The following is a 20,537-nucleotide window of genomic DNA, read 5'->3' as shown; positions in this document are numbered from 1 at the left end:
TGGAACGACCCTAAATCCACAAGGTGACTGGCAAACGCTGCAAAACACATCAGCCACGCCCGACATGGCGCCCTCAAAGCAGCCAGAACGTAAGTGAAAAATACAAAGAATAAAACGGCGTGGGTTTTGACATATATATACATTTTGTGGGGTTTTTTTTGTTTGTATTCTCTATTTTTTATCATAATTTTCAGTGACATCGCACGATGGACGTATCTTTTACTTTATGTCGTCTTCTCATGTCTCAGATAAAAACCCGACACCAGACCTCGATTTCGACAAGTCATCCCTTCGTGCATTTGTTTAAAAACGCACAATTTGTTCCATTAGGCCTAAATTTTGACTAAAAATGCAGTATATCATGTATACTATGTAAGCTTACGTTAGGTAGTGCCTAGTAATATACGCGACCGCAAAAAGACTGCGAGGTATTGCAAAAGTTGGAAAACTATACTATATATGTACTATATATACGTCAATGATAAATCGCTGCGTTTTACGGCGATGCGATCTGAATGACTCTGTCCTCGCTATCATTACAGCGTGGCAGCGCCCAGGTGCAGAACCGAAAAACCCCGAGTTTCAACTGAGCTGACGCTCCTGATACCGAGGTTTAAGACAACGAGAATGCTATTGAACCATCTTATCCGATGAACCAGGCTTTGCAGTCGATACCCGGATGTGAGTTTAGCTCAGTCAAAGAAAGTGAGTTCTCTTATATAATAATAATAATATTTTATTGCTTGCTTGTAAATATAGGATTTACATCACATTTGTGGCAATAAAAGTGTGATACAAAAATAAGTTAAAATTTTCTTCAATAAAGATAAAGTATTACAGTATAATAATAGTAGCTAATAATAAATATAGCTAGGTATTTCTTTGTTTATATAAAGTAAAAATATAATCTGCAAGTTGTTCATTAAAAGATAACTCTTGTTTTGTTAGTAGAGAAATAAGCTGATTTTCAGTATTGTCGTTTGGGAAGTTGATTTTACTGAAAAAGTTCTTTCTTTGGACTTTGTATTTCTGACAGACTAATAAAAAGTGTGTTTCATCTTCAATACTGTTGGTGTTACACTGATTGCAGTATCTTTCAGTAATTGGGGTTTTTGGAACAGTGTGTCTTCCTTTTTCAATTGCTAGATCATGATTGCTAATGCGAAGTTTGGTGAGTAATTTTCTTTTCTCACCTTGTAACTGTGTTAAGTAGGGTTCTAATCTAAAATTATGCTTTATTTTGGCATACATTCTTAGTTTACTATTTTCATCAGTGATCAATTTTTTCCAAAAGACCTCATAATTGTTTGTTAAATTTGTTTTCATTAATCCAGTTATAACTTTGTGGTGTTTAAGTGATGGAGCTTTATCAAGGAGAAAGTCCATTCCATTGTCTTTAATTAAAGCACTTAAACAGTTAAACCAGGATCTATTGTTAGTGTTGTTTACCATTTGCTCCAGAAAAGCTTCTTTAGCGAGATTATAATGTGGCAGTTGTACGATATGAAGCCAGTGTTTAACAATATTAAGTTTGATCTCAAGTAGAAGTGGGAATTGTCCTAGTTCACCCCTCACAGCGGCATTACAAGCTTGTCTATTATACTGTAAAATGTTCTTACAAAATTTGAGGTGAGTTTTTTCAATTGCTGATTTATCCCACTTCTTGTAATCCATGAAATCTTGTCCCCAAATCTCTGAGCCATACAGTAAAACAGGTTTAATGAAAACATTGAATAGATGTAGGGAAAATTTTATCTTTTTGTTGTGCAATAAAACCCTTTTTAAACTATACAAAGATTTTGCTGCTTTATCAGCCAAATTTGTAATTGTGTCACTAAAACTGCCATTTGATTTAATTGTCAGTCCTAAGTATGTATAGCTCTTAACAGATTTGATGCATGTACTACCATAGTTAAATAAGTGTATATCTATCAAAGGAGATTTACTAAAATTAATTGCTTGGGTTTTCTGTAAATTAACATCAAGTTTCCAATTGGAGCAAAATGTGTGTAGTGTATTTAACTCCCTCTGCAAACCTTCTTTTGAAGTAGAGATTAACAAGGTCATCAGCGTAAAATAATGAGTTAACTGGGGTATTATTCAACACTGGTGGTTGAGTATCTACTTTGTCTAGATTTGTTTTCAAGTCATTGACATATAATTGAACAGACTAGGACTTAAAACACAGCCCTGTTTTACTCCTTTTTCAACTTTCAGGCTGGGCGAGATAAAATTATTTGTTTTGATGTGTATTTTTGTGTTGGTGTACATGTGTTTTATAAGTCTGTATAATTTGCCATTAATGTTATTTTTGAGAAGTTTATGAAAAAGACCAACTCTCCATACCCAGTCGAAAGCCTTAGCAAAGTCAACAAAACAAACATAAATGTTCTGCTTATTGTTAATATATTTATGTATTATTGTCTTCAGGGTAAATATGTGATCTATTGTGCGATGGTTTTTGCGAAATCCAGCTTGATTATTATGTATAATATGATTGTCATCTAAAAAACTATTTAGCCTTTCATTTAGAATGTAAGAGAAAACTTTTCCTACACAACTTCCAACAGAAATGCCACTATAATTTTTTGGGTCATATTTATCTCCTTTTTTAAATAAGTGTGTCATAATGCTTGTATTCCAGATGTCTGGAAAGTTGGATGTGTCTAGAACTGCATTAAATAATTTAGCTAAGGGTTTACAGAGAAAGGAGGAACCATGTTTTAACAACTCTATACAAAACCCATCAATCCCTGCTGCTTTTTTACTTTTTAAATATAATTGCTGATAACACTTCATTAGTTGTTATTGACTTATCCAGCTGCTGATTAGCCTGATTCTTAGTTTCTTCAGATGTTAAACTATCAATAATTTGCTGTTGGAAATCATTATACCTGTCATTTTCAATTGAGCAAGAATTTTTGTAAAATCCATCCATGTTGCTGCTGAGACACAATCTCCAGTATTATTATCTTTATCATTATTTTTTAAGTACTTGATCAATTTCCACATATCATGTGAATTGTTAGCATGTAGACTGTTTAGTTTGTCTAAGTTGCTTTGCCAGAATTGCAATTTCTTATTTTTAACAAGTTTTTTAAACTTCTTTTTCTTTGTATAATAGATCATTTTTAACTGACTGTCATATGGAGCTTTATTTAATAGTTTAGCTGTTGCTATTAGGTCCCTTTTTGCTGCATCACATTTTTGTCAAACCATTTTGATTTCTTTCTCTTTAAATTTTTCTTTCTCTGCTTTTGTCTATTGAAAATTCCACTGCAGGCTTTATCTAAGATGTCATTAAAATGCTTATATGCAGATGAGATTTTAAACTGTTACCTGCACTTGGTCTGCGCATGTCCGCAACAAAGTTTGTGGTGAGTGAAGTTCTGGATGTCGGACCAGATTTTCGTTACATCTAAAAGTTTGACAAAAATTATGTGTTTCAAGTTTGTATGTTTGAGTTTTTTAGTGTATTTGACTTGCATACATAAGCTTTTCATCATTTTAATACGCATTGTTATGGCATATGATAATTTTTAAAAGGGACCGACACTAATTAGTTATTCCTATGTATTCGCTAGGTAGAATTCGACCAAGGAATAGTACAAATATTATGACTCGATTTTTTATCAATTATTTGCTGGCCTGATGTCTATGCGGACTCAACGTGAAGATTCTGGAACATTGGACGGTAACCGCAGATTTTATTCTTAATTTTGAAAGAGAGTTTTTTAAAGTTCAGCCAGAGGAGAGTTTGATAGTAGTGTCAAACTGTAATTTTCGTGGCACTTTCTACCTTAACGGAGAACGTACCGGTATTTTTCCTAAAGTGGCAATACCGTGTATGATATTCACAATAACACTATAATGTAATATTTTCACAGGTAAACCGGTCGTCCCGCCGGCTCCAAACGCCTTCGTAAAGACTGCTCCGGAAAACTTTACCTCGTAAGTGTAACTATCTTTATCTTGAAATCAAATTATTTTCAAGGAGCATACGCGATAACTTTGTCTTTCTTAGAAATGAAACTACCCATAAAGACATCAACACGGGAGTAGCCACATCAAACTGGAGTACACTTCCTGTACACGAGTCGGAGATTGTGTGTGGCCGTTCCGCTCCAAGACTTAAATTAACACTGTTTCTACGATTTTTCAGGGTGACAGATATTGACGACGATTCTGCAAAAGATGCGTTGATAAAGCACGTGAAAAGTCACTGTTGCTATGGCAAAAAACCAGCCAAGGAGATGACGATAGAATCTGTTGTACCGTCATCAGCGTATCATGTAAGTCGTTTTTTCCTGTTACTCGGCTATTACTCAATTACATTGGACCATCGTTAAACTTTGAACCAATCAGAGAGAGAGGTTCTGCCAGTTTTACCCAATCATGGTGAGCCTCATATCATGCAGTCGTGTAATGCCTGCACCATGTATTGATTCCATCCAAATTTCAATCTTCGATTCTACCTCATATGTTAGCAGTTCTGGTATAAATGTACAAAGCACAGATTCGAATGAACAAATATGTCACTGAAAATTTACGTGTTCATATACAACTGATTGCAAATTGAACGCTTAACTAAGTTTTGGTAGAAACTTAAGATATAGGCATGGCAAAGTAGCACTGCCATGAAGGGGAGGTATGGAGGGAGGGAGGGTCTAAATAGCAATAATTGGGAATAATTCAATGCCACTCACCTTCCTCAACATTTTTCTTTCAGTACACTATTTCTACGTTCTCAGAACAGCGGACAACTCTTCGTTTCGATAAATCTAGATAAAATACAAAGTTGATACTTGAACATTTTGCATTTTTACCGTAATTCCTTTACCAGTGTAACCCATCAACATTTTCTTGGTCTGTTCTTTGTAGTTCATCCTGTCGACTCAATCATTGTATATTTTGCCATTAGCATTTTAATTTTGGACATTGAAATTTTGTGTCAGTTTACCCTCACCAAGCTCGACTGACGCCATGTTCCGATGAACTCCCGTGCCACAGACCACGGAGGTAGTAGCGAGTCCTCTATCGTTCATATCCAGACTTTCTTTCGTCTCCTTCACGATCTAATAATCTATTTCAGGGGAGGACATCGAGAGAGCTGGCACTGTCGGACCTCCAGCCGTATGGAACCTGGATATACCGCCAGATAGCATGTTCTATGAACACGAGAAAGTCGTCAATGTGCCTTACACTTCAACTGTGGATGTAAGTCAAGTCATCACTCTCTCAATACTGAATATTAAGGTGGAATACTCACCGGGGACTGTTTTTTTTCAAACTTTTGCGATTTTTTACAATATATTTCTTGTCTTCCGTTTGAGGGCCGTGGAATGAAAGAAGTTTTTTTTACAAACCAATCTTGTTTTTTAGAAAATCGAAAACTGATTTTTTTTCTCATATCGGTAAACTGTAGGTAATTCTGTTTTCACAAAATCACACGATTCCTCCTAATTTTATTCTTGATTATAAAAGAGAATGGCGCAGAAATTTCCTTACGAAAACTTGTGCCGAATTTTAAAACTTTCAACTCAGATATGCGAACTAAACTTTAATGCGAATTGTGTGCGAAAGAAAGTATTATCTCTGCATTAAACTTTGAGATGTCAGTAAAAATTGAGAGGTAATATCTGTAACGCAGACCTTAAAAAATACGTGGATTTGTCCCCATTCACCGAACAATAGTTATGACATATTGTCTATAAGATAAAAGAGCCTTATCCAGAGGGTCAACAAACGTTTGAAAGACGGGCTCCGAGTCGAACATCGCTGAATATCAAACACAGTTGAGACTCTGTCTGTACTGTCTGTGCGAATATACTGCATACAAATTTAATAGAGGCAACTCGAAAGATATCTAAATTAAAAGTATTGTACAACAAAAAATTCAGATGTAAACATTCATTCTGTGAGCATGTCGACATATCTTTCAGCATGCCTCGTGTTCGAACTGACGAATGCTACTCCAAAGTGTGTCTTAGTTACACTACGGAAATCGCCATTAATCGTATATCATTTTAAAGATGTATGAAATTTCATTTTTTCTGATTGGTTCTACTGACTTGTTTATCTTTAAGGTATGCCATGGCTGCAACGGCCGCGGTTTTTGCAAATGTTACCGATGCAAGGGACTGGGAAAAGTCAGATGTAAAAAGTGTAAAGGCAGCAATATGAAGAAGAAAGAGACTTGTCAACACTGCAGTGGCAAGGGAAAACGAATGTGAGAATTTTAGATGAGATCATTTACATATTTCCTTATATGGACGTCATGAACAAATCACCTGACAGGGCTCAAATAATTAAGAATTGTATGTCAACGTTCTTTTTAAACGTATGAGACGAAAAGTTCCCAATCTATAATATTGAAGCACAGAACTCAGATTCGGCGTCTGTAACCTATGGAGTTTGTCGTACAGTGAGTTTCCGAGTCGGTATCAAAGGACGCGGAGTACAATAATTTGGTGTTATTTGAATCTATTTGACCTGTACCTCATAGCATCGTTACTTGGAACATGAGGAAAAGAAAAGGCAATTTAACATTTTCCACAATAAATATACATCTAAATATTCAGTGCATTACGCAGTATGGTCAGTCTAAACCAGTGAATTTGAGTGAAATTATCCTGATGAACTACGATTTATATAATGTGCACTGCGCTGTGTGTGTTGAAGTGGGTTTTTTTTGTCCTCATTCCGCTCAGTGCAGTGATTGACGGGCATCCTAAAAAACCCCGGTCTTTAATTTAGATATTTTTATGGTAAAATTCGAATAAAAAGGTTCACAAAATGTTGGGATTGATGTCCTTGTACATCGTACGCTTCGCTACACGACGTACCCGGATATTGATCCCAGTATTTTGTGAATAACCCTATACTATGTCATTCGTTAACCTCTATCATGGTAAGTACGGTGTGTTTCATAAACACTGTTGCTGAATTTGTGTTGTCTTTTGCATTCAACAGATGTTTTCGCTGTAATGGTCACGCGGTGATCACATGCTCAGTCTGTGAAGGCTACAAACCACTCAGATTTTACATTGTCGTCAAATCAAAATAGTAAGTTTTCGTTTGTCGATATTATACTGATCATGTGTGTTGACATTACAAGATGCTCTAGAATCAAACAAAAAGCCATTCCATGCTTATCGTAAGACGCACCTCTCTCTCTCTCTCTCTCTCTCTCTCTCTCTCTTACCGTTGTGTGTGAGTGCGTCTTGTACGTTGTAAAAAATTCAAATGCTAAACGTCACATTAACTGAGAGCTGAGAGCAAACATTAAAGATCATTGACGACGACATATTTTAGAGATGTGAAATGAGTCTAGGTTACACGTTTTCTAAGGGAATATTGTTTTGTTTTGCAGTATCGTGCACAACGATGACCAAATCGAAGGCAAAACGGCTTTACCAAACAACCTGGTCCGTGACGTCGAAGGAGAAAATCTGTACAGCATTGAGGGTGATATGGTGAGTGTGATGTGATATAGTCTGTTGACAGCCTTGTAATTTTACAGATGATTTCCTTCAAATAGCTCCGATGCTCAAAAGCTCCATCCTTCATAATTTTAGCAAATTATATTGATCATCATTGAGTAGGTATTAAAATTTATGCAAATGATTCTGTATCAATCTTGAATATTCATGTACTCTGTCAACTGCAAAACACACTGGAACATTATAATGTATGGTTCTACGACAAGTATGTCCATGCTTATCGTAAGACGCACCTCTCTCTCTCTCTCTCTCTCTCTCTCTCTCTCTCTCTCTCTCTCTCTCTCTCTCTCTCATGCAAAGGTTGAAATATGAGCAGAAATGTGATCTTCAATTGAAAAAAATATGCCAACAAACCATCCCTGGGTGTGTTTTTTATCTTACAGGTCAATCCCATCACGACGTTCCCTGTACAAGACATCAACGACATATCACGAAAGTTGGTGGAGAAACACAGAACGAAATGGACCAGTGAACGTATACTGAAACAGGTATGCACCATTGTGTAGTTGAACTTGAGTTTGTACGTCCGATGTCGAATCACTCTAATTTGATGGGAGATCGAGCTCCGTGTCCCATCAAAAACCATGGTTACATGATAAAATCCGGACTCACCCAGTGACATTTGTAAAACCATTCCCTTGTATTCATAGTCTGCGTATACATATCACTTGTCGCCTGAGGGCGCTCCCCATGACGGAAAACGCCATGGGGACACTAGTTTCTGCTATCTGGCAACAAAAATCAAATCTAAAAACAACATTATTAACACCAAGATCAACTGTTAAAAGAAGAAATTTGTAAAATATAACACTATTAAACCTTTTCAACAAATATTTATTACATATATATATATATTTTTTTTTACAGAAACATGCCCTCCGCGGAGTTCCAGTGTCTGAGGCTTCCTACACATGGAAAGAAAAGCCTGGAAAATTTTGGGTCTATGGCTACGAGCACAAGGTGTACTTCCCCAAATATCCACACAACTGCTGTTGCTGTTATTGCTGTACAATAATATAGGCTGTATCTGAGCTGTATGTAAATCATATGTAAATGATATGTAAGTGATATGTAAATAACCAATATTGTAGATAGTATGCACATTACAGCAGGTGTCACCGCAGTGTTTCAGAGTACCACACACAATATTAATTAGTCACGTGATTTACAAGATGATCTGGCTGTAATATTTTGTACAAAGTCTTCACGCACCCATGGTACAGAGTATTGTATGTATACATTTCAGTATCCTTCGCAATCTGTCAAACTTTGTTTCATTCTTCCAAAACTTTGTGAAATATTTTTTATGGGAAGGTTGTCACCTAACAGTCAAATCCGTTATAGTTATCAAAGACTTTAATTTATAAGAGTTGGTCATGTTGCTGTACTTTTATACCAAGAAAGGTGTATGTGAGTTTTATAACATGGATACGACATTTTTGCGTTTATGTCGTCACTATAGGAGTAAATTGTTCACTTCACAAAATGACCGCCATCGAGCTCCTTCATGTAGACTTTAGGCATGCGCACTGCTTGTATGTCCAGCGACAAAAGCTCCAAAGAAGAAGTGTGATGAACAGACGTTTAAATTTGCATGCGTCGATTATCTGATTCAGTTTTCGTAAACATTTGAATAGCGAAATCAGTCATCCAAGTTGCTGTAGGAAGACAGCTGTCTACTTTTTGACTTTGTAACAATATTTACAACAAGCCAAAATGCTGCAATGCAGCATGGTTTATCTTTCCGTCCGATTCTCGACTTTAGTCACATTGTAGGTGTTCCCATGAAACCAAGAATTATGCGATGTGTTTAGTGACGTAGAAGACGCAAGTTGTCCTGTATGTTCTGTAGTAGAAGTTTGTGTTTTTCTGCCATTCTCCGAGCAGACCTTTCAGTTTGTTTCCATACTTTAAGGCATTTCTGTCCTAAAATATTTTATTTTTACTTTATTTTTCATGTACGTAATTATGTTGATATCATGTAAACCAGTTAAATTTGTGAAAAACACACGGATCATAACAAATGATGTGTTCATTCAAATATCCGGTATCATGTGCTAATAACGAGAAGTGCAAAGTGTAATAATAAATGTTTTTGTAAATATTTTACATAAAAAATCAGAATATAAATTTTATATCAAGAAACGTTGTAGAAATTTGTGTGTTATCATTTTTTTAGTATTTCTACCACTCCAAATTGTCACCTTTGTACACTGTAATGTTGTAATTACACATCACATGTCGCTTCATCGATCAAAGATGATGCCAAACTGTTTGAAAACCTCTTTTATAAACGAAGAGCTTGAAATATTATTAAGCAGAAGAAATTACCAGTTTCTATACATGAACATATAATTACACGTGTGTCTGTGAGAGATTACGATCACACATATGATGTTCTGTGTTGTTCATTTACATCGGTTCAATATTTTACTGATGGTAAATGATACTATGCTATGGGGCGTAATATTCCTCTATGAATCGTGTCATTTTGTACAATAGTTTCTTTTTAAAGAGTTTGTTGATCATCAGTGGTGAAACAGCTCACTGGTGAACTGAAAACCTGTTTCCGGTTTATACATAGATAAGTTACAGCGTATCGGGAGCAGATCAACCTGGAAAATAGATGAGAAGGTGATGTTTATTATTGAAACTTGTCGTGTAATTAATGTAATCGTTTGCTCGAAGGCAATGTTGAATTTCATAACTTTGAAAATTAGAGAATTGTGACTGCATTTATCTTCAAGTGATCACACGTACACCAAAGTGAAATATGTCTCCAGTTTGTTTCTATACACTCACACACGTGATGAAATTTTATTATTTGTTGTAAATAAAGGAACTCTATGTTTGTACTTTCTTTAAGTCTCTTGCTTGGTCTCTGTCATTTCGGTGTAGCTTGAAAGACACCTCTATCCAGCTTCAGATTTCATCACGATGAATTTACTCATAATATACAAATAACTTGAATAACACATTGATACTGGCGTCTTGCTCTTCCGCCAGGAATCGCATGGCGCTATGATTGTCGTCCATTAGAGATTTTGGAAATAACTGATATCTTAAAAGAATTCTAAGCTCTCTCCGAAGTTATATTTCAAATAGGTTGGCTTGTTGAGTCTTGCTGAACTCTGTCTGTGAGGGCGCTGTACTGCATTGACTGTTCGAAGCAGTTCAGGGCGGCGGCGTCCTCATATCCAATACAAATAAATCGCTTGACACATTCACAGTTATGTGTATTTGTTTTATTTACCACTTTGTTGATATAACTTTGTCTTTTTTCAAAACAAATTCTACAATGGATACTGAACGTTTACCTGGTCATATTTTAATCAGAGATGCTGCGCAGTCCATGATTTATCGATTGGAAATAGCCGAGTTGTCAAAATATGAAGAAAACCAAACCTAGTCTTGCTGTGATGATGTAACTGGTGGTGGTTGTAGTTACTACGTACAAGATACTTCAGAGTCGCTGTAACTGGCTGAATCAAAGAACTCTAGATTTTATAGAAGCGTTTTGCTTTCTATTATCATTTGAAAAAAAATTAGTTGGCCTCAATAATTTCAGGGAAAGATGCAGAAGCCCCTCTCTCCAGGGACACTCAAATTTGAAAGCTTTATACTGCGATTTGAACCCTTTCCCCATATGTCGATTTTTGACCAATGAACCCTTCATGGAATTGAGATCTAGACTCACCCATGTTTTTTTATTACCCATTAATTGCATGTGTTCAGTAGACTAAGTGCATCTTGATACATCATATACACAGTGCGTATTGATACATCACATACACAGTGTATATTGATACATCACATACACAGTGCGTATTGATACATCACATACACAGTGCGTATTGATACATCACATACACAGTGCGTATTGATACATCACATACACAGTGCGTATTGATACATCACATACACAGTGCGTATTGATACATCACATACACAGTGCGTATTGATACATCACATACACAGTGCGTATTGATACATCACATACACAGTGCATATTGATACATCACATACACAGTGCGTATTGATACATCACATACACAGTGCGTATTGATACATCACATACACAGTGCGTATTGATACATCACATACACAGTGCATATTGCAGCAGAGTTGATACGTTTGGCATCTAAAGCTGGAAATATTGTCATGTGAGTTGTTATTTTATTGTGATTGATTTATTGAAAAAGTACCAAACTGATATTGAAAATTCTTGTTTAAGATGACAGACCTCACAAATTATTTACATTTATCCCCTTCAACGTCATCAGTCATATCGTTTTAGTCAATATGAACAACCATAGACCCTGCAGCAGTATCGAAAGTATCAGGGTCTATGGAACAACAAAGTTTGAAAACAATACACCCGACTGAGGACACAATTACTCAAACATCGAAAGTTGGTCTGTCTGTTGAGTTCATAATTCTTGGAATAGCAAGGCATTTTGTCCCCTTTCAGACAGTAGCTCAGTGGCCCGAGGACGGTGTTCTTTCAATCGAACCTGTCTTACCATTGAGAACTCATGAAGGCAAGAAGAAGTGTAGAGTGGCAATTTTTAACTTACAATTTTTCAAGTAAATTAAAAGTATAAATTTGTCATCTAATGAAATACGGAAAAATCCCAAATTAAACACAAAAATTAAAGGCTTCTACGATTCGGTTACCACTAATCATAAATATTTGACAAAATATTCTCAGTGATTAAAAAATATTTGAAAAACTATTTTTACAAGTTGAAGTACGAGCTGTGAGTTTAATTTATATTTTTCTTTTCGCTGTGGATGGAGTTCATTCGTCTTTTGATTTTTTGTCTTTCCAAAAATTGGTAATATCGTTGAAAATATGGTTGTCAATTTACCAGCGACACATTGACACAGCAGTATTATTGCCCGGAGGGGGGGTGCGATTTTCTTATTTAAAAAAGAATGTATTTCATGTACGATATCTGAATGCATCACGTCAGCAAAGCTGCAGTATTCAGATTTTACGATTTACATCATTATAATAAACAGTCTTTCATCAACTTGAATCGCCAACGTACCTTATAGTTTTTACATTGTCGTATGGGTCTCATACGATCTCATACGTTCCCCCGACCCACCCCCTCCAATGAGTTACCGGTAACCGTGGCCCATTCCATCGTTGTAGGAAAGGCAAGTAGTGGATGCCAAACTTTCATTTCTGTGTCGCCAGCGAAATCGAAATAGGAACGCTAAGTATGAAGTAAATCAAAATATGGTTTGTAAGCGTATTTCCTACATGTGCATGCTTTGTTGAAGATAATGGTACATCAGATGAACTCTAAAAACTACAAGGTCAAATACAACCGTAAAAAATAAAACAAGTCAATCAAAGGTTTGTTTCGCATTCATCAAAGTTTTATTTACAAGTAATACACAGAGCAACATATTGTTTGCTTGGAGATAGAAATGTACATATTTGAGTGACTTTACATTAAAATATTCAACTTGTAAACTTTATTTCTCATTCAAGAAAATAAATCAAAATACTTGTATCACTTTTTGCGGCCATAATCGGTGCCTAAATTTCTTATTTCGACTTAACGTACGCAAACAATATTTACAATGTTCTTTATTTTGATTATGTATTCTCATCAAGTTTACCTGTATACTCCGCGTTAGCTGCACAGCAGCTTAGCGTACATAGATGGTGAACATATCGAAAAGTCAGTCTGTTTTGCTCAGCAAAAACTAGTGAAGAAGTTATTGTTAATTGATAACGAAAAGAGTTACGCTTAACAGGGTCGTCTGCGGCAACCTACGCCAACTGTAAGAACACGTCCTAGTGAAGTCCGCTCAGTTGGAGCTCAGTCACTGAGTTCTGATAGCGTAATTGGTCATAGCGACCCCTTGCGGCAGTATGCAAAACTGATACTGGTCGGTTCAGTTCAAACATGGCAGTCTGTCTGAATGGCACAGTTGTGTCCTCTCCGTGAAAATTCCAGTAAACTGCGGAAACCATTCCCGATTTCAGGAAATCCTAGGATTGTAAGAGTCGCTTAAGGCATCGGAATCACAAGGTACGTTTCTGCACACACATGTCTGTGAAAATCGTCAATTTTTTTGACAAGTTTTACCAACACAATGCAACACTTGTACGCACCGCACCTCTCTACTGTCTGCACCTGCGGTACGAGATCTGTCTTTGACAGGTTTTCTAAACTTCAAAAATGTTCAGATGTGAATCAGTTTTCCATCAAAGTTCAGTGTTTATTGGTAGATATGAATAAAAACTTATCTTCTGATCCAAAATCTAGCTGAAATAATCAAAATTGTTCAAATTTCCAATAAAATTCAATCACTACACGGCATTTTCACAATTGAGTGTACCAACTTTTGTTCTTGAGTGTTACGGAAAAAATTCTAAAAAACTATTTTACAGTATATATTTACTCTTGTGATAGCGTTTTGAGTAAGATTTTCTGAGCAAATCAAAGCAAAAATTACAAAATCGGACCATGTTTGGCAAAGATATGGCATTTTTTGTGGTGTGAAAATGGTCAAATTTGACTGTTACGAAGGTACACTGCATTTTTCAACTTTAAGAAAATGCTGTTTTCATAATGTAAACTCTAGTAAAGGTACATGTTTTTCTTTCTGTGTGGTCTTAAGGATGTCTAATACAAGTAGTAAGTAACGCCATGGTATGCTATTCACCAGTTGATTAATACCATTAATAAATCCAAAAATAGCCCATCGTTACGGATTTTTGCGCTTTTCATTATGGACAATTAACCCAGTGTATAACTTGGTTCTAATGTATAGTTATTTTGTAAAATGTTGTTAAAATCCATTGCAGGTACCTGTTAAGTACTGTAATAAACTCTACTGTCATAAGCATCCATTCTTTTATTTTCAAGAATTTGCCAAAGACTCAGCCTAAATTTTCCGGAAATTTATGTAGTGTCCGTACCCCACCATTTAATTCCACACCTATATTAGGCTTTCAGCAAACAAAGGTAAAATACATATTGTAGTACTTGGTATAGATGAATGATATATGCATTCATCTTAGACAATCACCATTTAAAAAAATATATATGAATTATAGGCCAAATGTAGTGTCTGTACCCCCCCATGTAGTGTCCGTACCCCTTTTCCAGTGGATTACACTGATTTGGATTTGACTGAAGTAAAAGGTTTGATATACCCCTAGTACACTGCTGAGTGGTTTAATTATAATGTAACCATGTATAATCAGTGTGAAGTCAAACACTAAAATGTAATTTCAATTGACAGATGGATTCAATAAGGTAATTTGGGGGGTCAACACAACACAACTACGTTTTTGTACAGGAATTTTGCCCTGGATAAAAAATAGTGCCAATGACCTTGTAGCTACAATATCATGGATGGTATGGAAGATGTACATAGTATACTACCAGATATAGTGAGTGCACAGGTCCTATTCTAATGGCAGAAGAAATGTTTAATTTCGGCTCATACTTACCGACACCCCCAACCCCACCCCTATATACCAGTACACAGATATTAATCAATAGCCAACATAGAAAACTGCCATCAGGGCCTATACTTTAGTTTTTTTGCTGTCTGTCTCTGACATAAGGTGGACTCTTATACATCAGGCGATTGGATAAAAAGTTTTGAAACGTCAATGTTTATTAGACAAGGGGTTCCTGAGATGATCATTCATTAAATATGCCAAATAGCATAACTTTATGCCGCTCAATGCCTTTCAGTGCAAGTACATCTCTATATCAACAACATGTGCCAGTATAGTAAGTGTCATTAAATGTGATGCATTACTTTTTGAGGCTTGAGCTCACATTATCTACAACACTACGGTAATTCACCTAGCATAGCAGTCAGTTAGCTAAAACCCCTCGAAATAGACATTTCAACAACTGGCCTAGTATCTGAAATAACTGTGCTGTGATATTTAAGAGAAATCAGATGATAGGTTTGAATCAGCTGGCAAAACCTCAATTAATATTAATAGCACTAGTGATAATAATGATTCTTGCATACAATAAATACATGTAATATAAAAAATAGCGTTGCTCGCATCTAAAAAAAACGAAGTACATGTTTCTGTTTCCTGTTTTTCACTTGCAAACAAAAAGTGCTATTTGTATTTGCAAAAGGGTTTAATTTTCAATGTTTAGACAGTAGTCTGTTTTAATGACCAATTTTCAATTTTGAAGATCAACAGTAAAAATTTGGTGGCCCAAACTTGAAATGTTTGGATAACCCTAACCCTTTTCCTGCCAAGTCCATATTTCACAATCAGGTAAAGACGGTTAAAATTAATGAAACACAACATATTCCATATGGTGTATTTTAACATAATACTGTACTTTTGAAGGCTGTTGAAAACATAAATACTGTAAACTTGACTTTTTCTGGACTAAAGATGCTGTAACATACCAAGCCAAGTGAGTGAAAATACGTCTTATTTTGGCTCAATACCGCTTTTTACTGACTTGGCTGATGGGGAAGTGATACTGTCTGGCAGTTAAAGTAATACACAGACAAAGTCGGAATATAAGGTGCATATACACACCAACTAAACTGATAAGAATGAGACTACCAACAGCTTCAATGATATCAAATGTTGGACGTCAGTCAAAAAAATTTCAAATATTTCCCAGTTGTGTGAGTAGTATGTGTAACACAAAATGTGAATATTTATTGGTTTCAGATAAAATGTATAACTATAATTTGACAATTATTGTACACAAATATATTGGAAGTCAACATGATTGTCCACAAAAAGCTCAAAGTTGTGATCAAAAGCAGAAAAACACCGGTCATTTGTTCAATGATCTATGATAAATTCACACCTTTGAAGAAACAAAATTATATTGTGTCAGAGAGTTAGGTAGTCAATTTGTTGTTTATTCTGTTTGTGTGGTGGAGTGGCCTGACATCATCCTAAATTGCTCATGTTTTTAATCATGTTTATGAGTTGCACTGCGCTACCCTCCATACTGTGATGATTTACTTAATCAACCAATGGCCTGTCAACTGTCTGTATTCGGATAGTTTTCAATCGGATTCGAACCCACAACATACGGCATCAGTCGCCTAGCTGAGAGGCCACAGACAGAACCACTCGGCTAAATCTCCACTCCCAAAAAAGAGTGGTTCAATAGCCGGCTAAGTTGTTACATTTTTCTGACTGAGACCGCTCAACACGTTGTAGAGTTCGTGAAGCACTCACGCACGCATGCTCACTATCATACATCGCACATACACACTTTATCGAAGCGAAGAAACAAATTTCATCGCTTAACTGGCGAACGATAACCTCGGGGAAAATTCTGTCCACCAGCAGTGTTACCTACCCAGGGTAGAAAATTCGGATAGTTTTCTTTCGGATTTCAATAGGATGTTTATATAAAACACAATGATTGGACTAAGACAGATACTACCGTATGTTAACATTCACAAAATTTAGGTTGGACCTGGCAAGGTTACAATAATCCTCTGTGGGAAAAAATTTGGTTCACCTTCACATTTTACAGGACCAGCCTAGTTTTGCCAAAAAGAATTAATCTAATACTAATTGACACTTGAACTGCAGAGACATCTCCAGTATTGATTCCATGAACTTCTCGACAGAATTGGAGTTGCAGATTGTACAGAAATGCATGTAACCAATGCACAGTGTTTCTGATGTCTTTGTTAACTAATGCCTTTCTTTTAAGTAATGTTAATCAGATGATGTGGTCCCACTTGTGGAGCAAAACCTGGTGGGAAGATATTGTGTTGAGAACATGGAATGATAAAGACTGGAGTGAAAACTTTTAGGTTCAGTTGGGCATCATCTTGCTCCAGACATGACCCAATTTTGAGACAGTACTAGATTCCCCTATTGCCCAGCCAAAACTAGACCGATTCTGGCCTGACCTAGAGTGTCAATATTGACAATATTGAGTTGACTCAAAACCTGGGCTGGCCCAGGGCTGACATAAACTACTCAATGTGGAAATGACATGTACTGGAGTCTGTAAATTCCCTCAACGAAATATTAGCTAGAGTTGATCCACTATATTATACATGTGTCATAAATAACCTCAGATTTGTTTTCTTGGTCAACTTTCACTACAAACTGATACCAAATATGACTACATTGTTTTCACAGTTTACAAAACTGTCTTATAAATATCTGGGATTGGTATAGGTTATTTCAGGTCGCAGACTAAAGATTAGCTCCAAAAATACAAAATTACGGCCATGTTCCCCCCCCCCCCCCAAGTTTGAAGAAATAAGTTGGCTTAGTTTGTGTCTTGGGACTTGTATATCAAATTACAAAGCTATGAGACAAGCAGTTTTTTAGATTTTTTAACTAAAATTTGCAAAAATTGCCTCCAAAACACAAATTTATTATTTTTCCTGAAGCTGTATGAAATTATCTAAGTATATCCTAAGTCATCTGTATACCAAATATCAAAGCTTATGCGATAGATGAGAATATATGAATTGATTGTTCAGTGAATCCAGTGAATCAGTTGTGTGTTGGGTTGGTTTCCTTCAGTTGACTAATAAGATAAAACAATTTTGTTTCTCTACACATGACATTGACAAGAGACACTTCATCTCATGAAGAGTAAATTTCATTATTTCAAGTACTAAAATGACATATTTCTACATCAAGCAATTTGTTGATAAAATGTTATCTTGACAGGTCCACTGATACAACTGTTATGGTGCAACTTGACCTTTTTCAAATTATTGATCTGTCTTTAAAAACAGATGTCTTTTCTTCATAGCATGTCATATTGACCAGTATTTGGCTTGTCAACACTCATGTACAAGCATTGCCATTTTTTGTTCAATGAATTTTAGTTCAGACTTAACTTTAGTAGAAAACAATTTTAATGCATGTTGTGTAGTGTCCGTACCCCACCCCTCAAATTAGTTAAATACAACTATTAATCAGTGAGTAGGGTTAATATTAGAAATTTTATAGCTTGATGATTTTACTGTTTTATCAAAAAACTTAAAAGTTTTCAATTTGTTCTTATTGTTGATGCTAAATTTATATTTGAGTGTTGTTCTCTGAATAACATTAAACCATGAACCATAAATAAAGTTCAATAATATCTTCAATTAATTACACTGTGGTGAAAAGTTTACAGGATAAGGCAAAATGGAAAGAAAACCATGTTTCTTCGTCAATTAATCAGCTATTATTTCTAAACTAAATGTAAATGATCAGCTTCAGTACAGGTTTGCTTTGGGCTAGTGTTGTAGTGTCCGTACCCCTTGTACATACTTTATGAAATATTTTGATGAGTCTTTCCAACATGGACTAACATATGAAAGAATGCTATATATCATGCTATGCATGCTGCCAATTATCATTTTAAGTTTTGGGATTCACTGTGGAAGATTATTAAGCAATAATTGAAATGTGTTCGTTGTTCTTTCAAAATAAAGTGTTTCCTTTGTTTTGGTATGAAGGACAACATTGTATACACCCGTGGAATTCAAAGATTCTCTACAAAAGTCATTTTATGATGTAAGGCTAACTGTATTGATTTGCATTTGGTAAAAGTATTGTATATTCTCCCCTAAATTTTGCAATGGTGCAAAATCTTTTCTTAATTTTCTATATTGTGTAGTGTCCGTACCCCATGTACGGGTACTATAAAGAAGGCCTGTTTATTATGGAACTAAGACAGTTTGTGCGAAACCATTTCTGCACCATATATGTGGCATATGTACCTAAGTCCTGGTAAGGTTTTCACATTAAAACAATAAGGTTGAAATTTGGCCATTTTTGACCCCTACTTTGTACACTCAATTGTGAAAATGCCGTACAGTCTTTCGGTTGCATCGTGTTGTGTAAAGCTAGTCTGGAAAGTTTCAGCTTTTCACCAGAAATATACCTGCAGAGTTGACATGTTATATTGTCATGTCTGCTTCTATGTATGTTTCTGTACACTCATGCACACATCTGTGAAAGTCAAGAATTATTCTGACAAATATTTCACAATAAAATTGCAAAAGGCTGCTGTTAGAAAACTCATAAAATACTCAATTTTCCATAAACATTGGGTGAATTGTAATCTGATTAAATCAGATGAAGAGTACGGAGACGTCTATTATACTTACACGGTATTCTCTTGCTGTCACCTCTCAACAACAAGAGAATACTGTGAAGTATAGACGTCGGCGTACTCTACATCTGATTTTAATCAGATTGGGTGAATTGGTCTGTCCAAGATGCCAAATAATGTTTGATCCAAAAGTATAAAATATGCAAAGTACCTTCAAAAATACACATTTACAGCCTGCCAGTTGCAATGAGTTGTGTAAAATTTGTCAGAAAATTTGTAGATTTTCACCTGGAGATATCCCTGCAGAGTTGACATGATGTGGTGTCATGTCTGCTTATATGTACAGTAGTTTAACACAGTAACCGTCCTGTGTTACAACTAATCTGTATGGATTATCCTTACACAGTGCAATGTACCAGGGATTCTTTAACTGACCTTGACCTTTATAGCTGAGAAATTCACCATCACAATTGAAGTGAACCACTCTATGCCCCTGTAATCACAAACATATATGCCATCTTGTTGGTGATCAAAACACAAACCCACTGGATCCTCTAAGTGTCCCTTGCCAATGTCTCTTATACTTTGCATCTGGTGATTCAAAACATGAACACATTTCCTGCCATAATCTGATACAAAAATACATTTCTTATTCACAATCAGATCCCTGGGTTTACTGACTTGTCCTTTTTCAGTTCTTGCAATGTGTTCACCAGATTTATTATATTTTCTCACATATCCTTTGTAGTCACCAATGAATATAAAACCATCAGGACTCAAGCAGATACCGTTTGGATCAATTCCTTCTTTGCGTCCAAAACAGTTTAAAATCTTGCTTTGTCCAGAACTCACCACAACTTGACCATTCCCTTCGTCACTCATAAAGTATTGGTCATTGTCTTCATCCACTGTGACACTCCATGGTTCAAATGACTTTGGGAATGCATGGAATTGTAAGATAAGATCACAGCAG

This window comes from Ptychodera flava, chromosome 3 (assembly GCF_041260155.1).
Source record: "Ptychodera flava strain L36383 chromosome 3, AS_Pfla_20210202, whole genome shotgun sequence".
NCBI lineage: Eukaryota > Metazoa > Hemichordata > Enteropneusta > Ptychoderidae > Ptychodera > Ptychodera flava.
The sequence above is the reverse complement of the archived record's forward strand: the minus strand, read 5'-3'. Positions refer to the sequence as shown.